Genomic DNA, 6,713 nt, shown 5'->3' with positions numbered 1-6,713 from the left:
GTAACTGAACTACTCATAACTCGATTCATAACCACAGATCATTTTGTTTTACATATCAAATAGTTATGTTTTTGTTTTTGACATTGACAAAATGGAATTAATAATTATAGGAATTATTACCCAGCAGGAATTGTAATGCAATATTAAGCAATTATATTAAGAATTAAAACCTCAGATCATGGACATGGGCAAAATGTTTTGTCTGTCAAAATAAACTATTTGGTATATTTGGAAGAAGCAAGAATCCATTGATAAACTCGGAAATAGCAAATGACCTGGTAGACCACAGAGACCACTATGGTAGATGACTGAACAATACATATATTTGGGAAAATAAATTCTTTTTTTTTTACTGTCAAACGGATCAGAACAACTCTCCTGGATGTAGGCACTGAAATAAAGACCAGCCTATTCCAGCGTGAGTGAAATGTGGAGGAAGAAAATAATTACTACTTTATCTAGGTTATATGAGCTTTGTGAATTCTCTCTCTACCCAACCCACCCCCCACCCTCTCTACTTTTCAACATGTACTTTTAGTTGCTCCTGCTGCCTGAAGCGATGCCTTGTCCTTCAGGAGTCCGGGGTATCATGGATTGAGCGACTCCACTCGGCCCTCTGCTGCTCAGACTTGGTGTCCCCTGCTGAATGGTGCTTCAGGTCGGACAGACCACCAGGGCGATAGAAAATGCTCTGTGGTACTCGTGTCCACTGACAGGACTGACCCACTCGTTTTTAAACAACATTTCTAAAAACCACGTCTGAGTCTCAGTACCCAGGGCAGCGATGCGGTGAGTGACAGGACAGACACTCGTCTGTCGGTCTGATTCAATACTCTCCGCATTGTGTTGTGAAACTCTTTTGGTTTTATTATTTCTCATGTCATTCCAAGCATGTGAAAATGTAGTGTATGCATTAGAGCAGTGGCGATTCTAGAGTCTGTTGGGGCCCTAGGCAGGGGGCCCCTCGAACCAGCATTCATCACCATTAGGCTATGCCTGCCTTGGCTGTTCACAAGCTGCGCCTCTGCATTAGAGTAGGGTGTGCACGAAAATACGGGACAAATCGCGTCCTGTATTGATTCAGTAAGGGACAGTGAATTTTATTTTTCAATACAGGACGGGTGGCAACCATACTTTCCAGGCTATAACTTTGAATGAGTAAAAGATAATAAAACCAGCACCATTACAATACATTGCAGACTTAATTGTGTTTAATTTATTGAGTTTATTATTGCCATCAGTAGACTTGGGAGGAATCAACAGTAATTTGTAAATATTCTCTTAAACAAAATATAACAATATTTACACTCACTGGTAAAAGTACAAAAAGCATACAGGCAAATCATTGTCTTTCTAAAAGACATAGGTTACAACAACCATCAAAAGTGGGAGAGAAGAAGCCACCAATTGAATAATACTTTTGTTTTCCACAGACATGTGCAGTACAATTACTACTTGTTCACAATTGTGCAGTCCTGCCATATGTCTACATTAAAAAACAAACAAAACAAAAACACATTTATTCCACAGCTCATAGTGCATTCTAGATATATTGTAATAGACACAAGCGATTAGCAAACAAAGACACACAGGAGTCAGCAAAAACGCCAAAGTAAATGATCCAGTATTTGTAGGAAGCAGAGTTAAAGAGAAAATGGACCTGGGTGGAACTGGTACTGAATCACAGCCTTCACTTCTCACACTGAGAGTTTGGCTGCCTATCAAACAACATTATTGAGTCAGCCTTCAGATTTTCTGAGGGCATTTAATAAGCAAAAGCAGAAAACACCCCAGAACCACGTTTTACACAAGTGTCAAAGCTCTCAGCTATCTGAAGTGAAGTACCTCATAGCCAGACATGGTGAGGGGAGAGGGAGAAAACCACAACATCCTGTTTTATGATGGTTTTCCTATGTGCACCCATTGAAGCTGGGGTGAAAATTAAACATCCATGTGTAAAAAACATGTCAGACCTCTGCAATTGCTTTTCCTGAAGTGAATGTGATTGGATCAGCTTGGGGCTGGAGTAAAAAGACTAGATTTTCATATTAGTCGCAAGTACAAAAGTCTTCCGTATATTTGAGAATCCAGTGAATTGTCAAACATCTATTGCTGCTTCGGATTTCTTAATGATCTTGTTTTTGATCTGCTTTTTTTTTTTTTTAATTGGGAACTTTCCGTCTTACAGGGACAAATCTTCAAAGCATTCTTTTAACATCACTATAATGTTGTATACATTTTCTTTTATGGCATTCTGCTGTTATGGATTTGTCAGGCCATTTTGTACATATTTTAATAGAGACATAATATTCAAAATGGAGGTTTAAACTGAAGTTCTATCTGACGTCTGATGTCTGCCTCATAAAGCATAAACATCTGGCACTTTCCCAGAATTCATCGCTTTGCCTCCCTCCTCCAACCCAAACAGTGCCTTTGCAGCAGCTCCTGGGCTCAATGCACCTGGTGGGGAGTGATCTGATGGCCTCGTCCTCATGGCCAGGTCATTGTTCCCTTAGTCAAGCTAGTCTAGGCCAAAAAAACAATATTGACCTTTTATTACAGACGTCTATTGGGGTTGTCCGAAGTACTGAAACAAATACTGTGAACAGGTAGATGGCAGCATTGCGATGAATTAATCTTGTCAACTGTACTATATATCTGTGATCTGCAGTGACTACAGATTGTGTTTTCTGGATCACAGAGGATTTGTTGGAGATGTTTTCTCAGGTAAATGTTTGGAAACTACATGTTAAAAAGGCATCAAATATATTCAACATAAACAAGATGCACTGACATTTAATTTGTCTTAGACTGTCAAACTATAGACATCAGCAAGACCTCTCATAATCCTATACCTGCTCAAAAAACGATCACTGCTTGGTCCCCTTCCTGGGTACACAATGTTCAGATCACACTAAGACACATTTGTAAAGCATTAGCATGCTACTTTAAGCATAGGATTGCTACATTTATTAATATGCACACTATGCTTCATTAACCACTCCAATAGTTCACAGCAAAACCTAACAGATAGCATCTTGTCAAAGTCACAAAAAAATGTGCCGCAATCCATCCAATCCATTCCGAAGAGTGAAATGAATAAAGTCAAGATTCTTCCATTCCCTCTGTTGATTTGTGTCCAACATAGCAACATGATTTTGGGATTAACAGTCACTGAAGACATGCTCTGGTCCCAGCTTTGACAAAAAGGAAAAATCAAATAAATCTTATATCATTTAAAAATATATATTTTCTGTTCTGTTTCTTTTCATTGTCCTGTTCAAGTCCCAACACATACAGAGCAGTTGTGTTTAACAAATTACAATATAGCAGATGTACACATGGTTGAAACTTTCAATTTGTAATGACACTAATACAAAATTAATAAAAACACACACACATAGAAGCTGGTTCTACAGCCATCTTTTTTTTCTGGTTTCATATCAAGTACCATCATCCTCACTATCCTGTTGGCTCTGCAGAATAACACTTCCTAGTCTAGGGTCAAGGTCTTGTCGGGTTTGCATCTGGCACTGAGCTAGTCTCTTCGTATGCATTACAGCTTCAGGCTGGCAAGCAATGGCACAGGGGGCCTTCATCACCTTTGACCTCTGCACTGCCACGCTATACTCTGGAGGTTTTAAGTGTGGGTGGCGGGGTCCTCCTTCCTTTACATCCACTAAGGAGAGTCCCTGGTATCCGGGTGGAGTGGGGAGTGGACCCCTATACCTATCGTCCTTCTGAGGTGATGTGACACAGTACACCGGCACAAGAGACAAGCAGCAGGAAGGCTAATGAGGAAAAAGGAAGGCTCCAAGAGAAAGTGCAGTTGTGAATCTTATTCCACATGATGCAAAAACCACTCACTGAAAGAACAGATTTCTTCCCATTGCAACGGCTTACTTGTAGGGGCGGTTCTGGGAAAACGTCTCTTAATAATATAATATGGAGCCCTGGTGCGTTTTGCTGAAGTAGAAAAATCCGAGGCTAGGCCATTTAAAGTGGGAAAAAAGTATTTGATAGTGCTGCATGCTTGTGGTAACACTAAATTCAGGACTTGCGCACGGACATCGTTCCCTCAGCTCGGAACAATGTATTAATAGTCCATACAAATCCACAGCTTTTTCATCATCTATTTTAAAGTCTCATTTCTTTCCAGTAGGGTTGCCACCTTTTCACCAGGACAGGCAGGGTCAGCCTGTGCCCGAGTGCCAATTTGGAAAGCCCAAAACACAGAACTGCAGATTCCAAAGTGTTCCAGGCAACATAAACCTGTTATTATAAGGTAGAGTAAAGAAACTGCTGATCTGGAAAAGGGGCATTTGACACCTGGAGCAGCAAAACTGCAATGCTGGATTTAGAGCTTTACTTCATGCTTCTGAAGCTAATTATGCTCAGCAAATGAATTTCTCATAAGACTAAGGCCACACACCAAAGCTTTGAGCTCTCATTACAAATTATTGTAACAACTAAGATATATGCATTTGTATATTTGTTAGCAATTGAAACATTTTCAATAAAAATACAATTATATATATATTGCTCACATGTTTATTGTAATGGTTTATTTGTAATCAGGGAAAAAGGGAAGTAGGGAAGTAAGCAAGTGAGTGCTGAGGTGTTGAAGTGTTCTCTGATTTTCACAGCGGCCATTCATTCAGCCTGTTCTCTGTGATTTCGCTGTTCCTGCGTCTGGTCTTTTCACAGAAACTGCGTGTGAACATCCTGAGCCGTGCCGTTAGCCGCCGGAAGTCTTTCATTGCCACCATGTGCAGATGGGGGTCCTGCTTCAGTAGCTCGAAGAGGTTGACGGAAGAAGTGTGTGGGAACACGGGGGGCATCCCCTGGAGCGAGCTTAGGTCCCGGGACCCCTGCACACAGTGGGGGAGCCATTTGCACTCCAGGTGTTTCTCCAGCACACCAAGGGCGATTTGGAGCTGCCTAGATAGCTGCCTCTGCGTCCATTCCCGTGGATCGGGCCATTTGAGCAGCATGTACAGCAGGATCGTCTTCAGATGGTAGGAGGTCAGGAAGGAGGACACAGGATCCTCTGGATTGAGAGACGCTGGCTTGGTGTTGGCGACGGAGAGCATGTGCAGACATTTTAGGTGGCAGGAATTACTTGGCATTTTCTTTGTCACGTCCCGCAGGAAGTTGCCCTCGTCCACGCTGAACCACTGGACCCAGTGCTCTGGAGGCCGCAGCACGGGTCCATGTGTGACCAGGAAAGCATTGGTGCCCTCCACTCTCACTGCGGGCACCAGGTTTACGTACAGCCTCTGGCCTGAAGGATTTTCCAGTTGCAGCCTGCAGGGACACTCCGCGCCCCCAAAGGTAACTTTCATTGTTTTTCTTTGGCCCCAGGCCTTCTTCAGTGCACTTCCCAGCCACTGCAGCACCAGGGCTGGCTCCAGGTGCTCCCCGGGGCCCATCCAGTCCAGGCTGCTCTTCAGCTCATGAGGCCTGGGTGGCACACCCTGAGAGGGCGGGGAGGTACTGATTAAACGCACCCTTCCCTGCCCGCGGTAATCAGGGGGGGCTTCCCAAGCCAGGGGATTGCTTGCATCATTATAGCCAAGCTCCACCTGGAAGGAGAGAGTGCGGGGCGGGTTGATGACCACCAACATATCAAAATCAGGCACTTTCTGTCTTCCGCTGCTCCAACCGCCCTCAAACTGGCTGCCCACACCCACACAGCCTTCCTGCAGCATGTCGGTGCACAGCTGGCTGGAGTCCCGTGCCACATCCAGGAGATGTTCCACCACCTCTTGGACAAAACAGACGTCTCTGTCTCTGTCTCCAGCAACACCACCTTTTGAGATGACTTTAAGCTTGCCTATCAGCTGCTTCTTGGTCCAAGCCTCTGGATTTGGCACTGACTCTTCCTGTGGGTTGGCCTCTGACTCTTTCTCTGGCCCAGCCTCTGGCTCGACCTCTGGGTCGACCTCTGGTTCAGCCACTAACTCTTCCTCTGATTCTTCCTCTGGCTCGACCTCTGCGTCGGCCTCTGGCTCGGCCACTGACTCTTCCTCTGACTTTTCCTCTGGCTTGACCTCTGGTTCGGCCACTGATTCTTCCTCTGACTCCTCCTCTGGCTCGATCTCTGGCTCGGCCACTGACTCTTCCTCTGGGTCGGCCACTGACTCTTCCTCTGACTTTTCCTCTGGCTCGACCTCTAGGTCGGCCTCTGACTCGGCCACTGACTCCTCCTCTGGCTCGATCTCTAGCTCGGCCACTGACTCTTCCTCTGGGTCGGCCACTGACTCTTCCTCTGAATCCTCCTCTGGCTCAACCTCTGGGTCGGCCTCTGACTCGGCCACTGACTCTTCCTCTGACTCCTCCTCTGGGTCGGCCTCTGACTCGGCCACTGACTCTTCCTCTGGCTCTTCCTCTGGCTTGGCCTTTGGCTCCCTCTTCCACCTTCTCCTCCTAGAGCACAGGCCCCAGAAGATTAGCCCACACAGGACCAGCTCCACTCCCAGCAACCAGTGCCCATGCATTAGGTTCTGAAGCTTCGAGGCACATTCCTCCCAACTCCAGTGAAGCTTATCCTCTTCTGGTGCTGTCTGGCTCAGGCGGTCGATCTCCTGGTATAAGATCTGCAGCATGTCGTTCAGGTAATTCTCGCGCACTCTGTCACAGAACTGTATCTCCAAACTGTGCTGATCCCCCACAGACGAGGGGCCCTGCAGACCACCACCCAGGAGCAGGTA

The sequence above is a fragment of the Amia ocellicauda genome, chromosome 11 (assembly GCF_036373705.1).
Source record: "Amia ocellicauda isolate fAmiCal2 chromosome 11, fAmiCal2.hap1, whole genome shotgun sequence".
Lineage (NCBI taxonomy): Eukaryota > Metazoa > Chordata > Actinopteri > Amiiformes > Amiidae > Amia > Amia ocellicauda.
The sequence above is the reverse complement of the archived record's forward strand: the minus strand, read 5'-3'. Positions refer to the sequence as shown.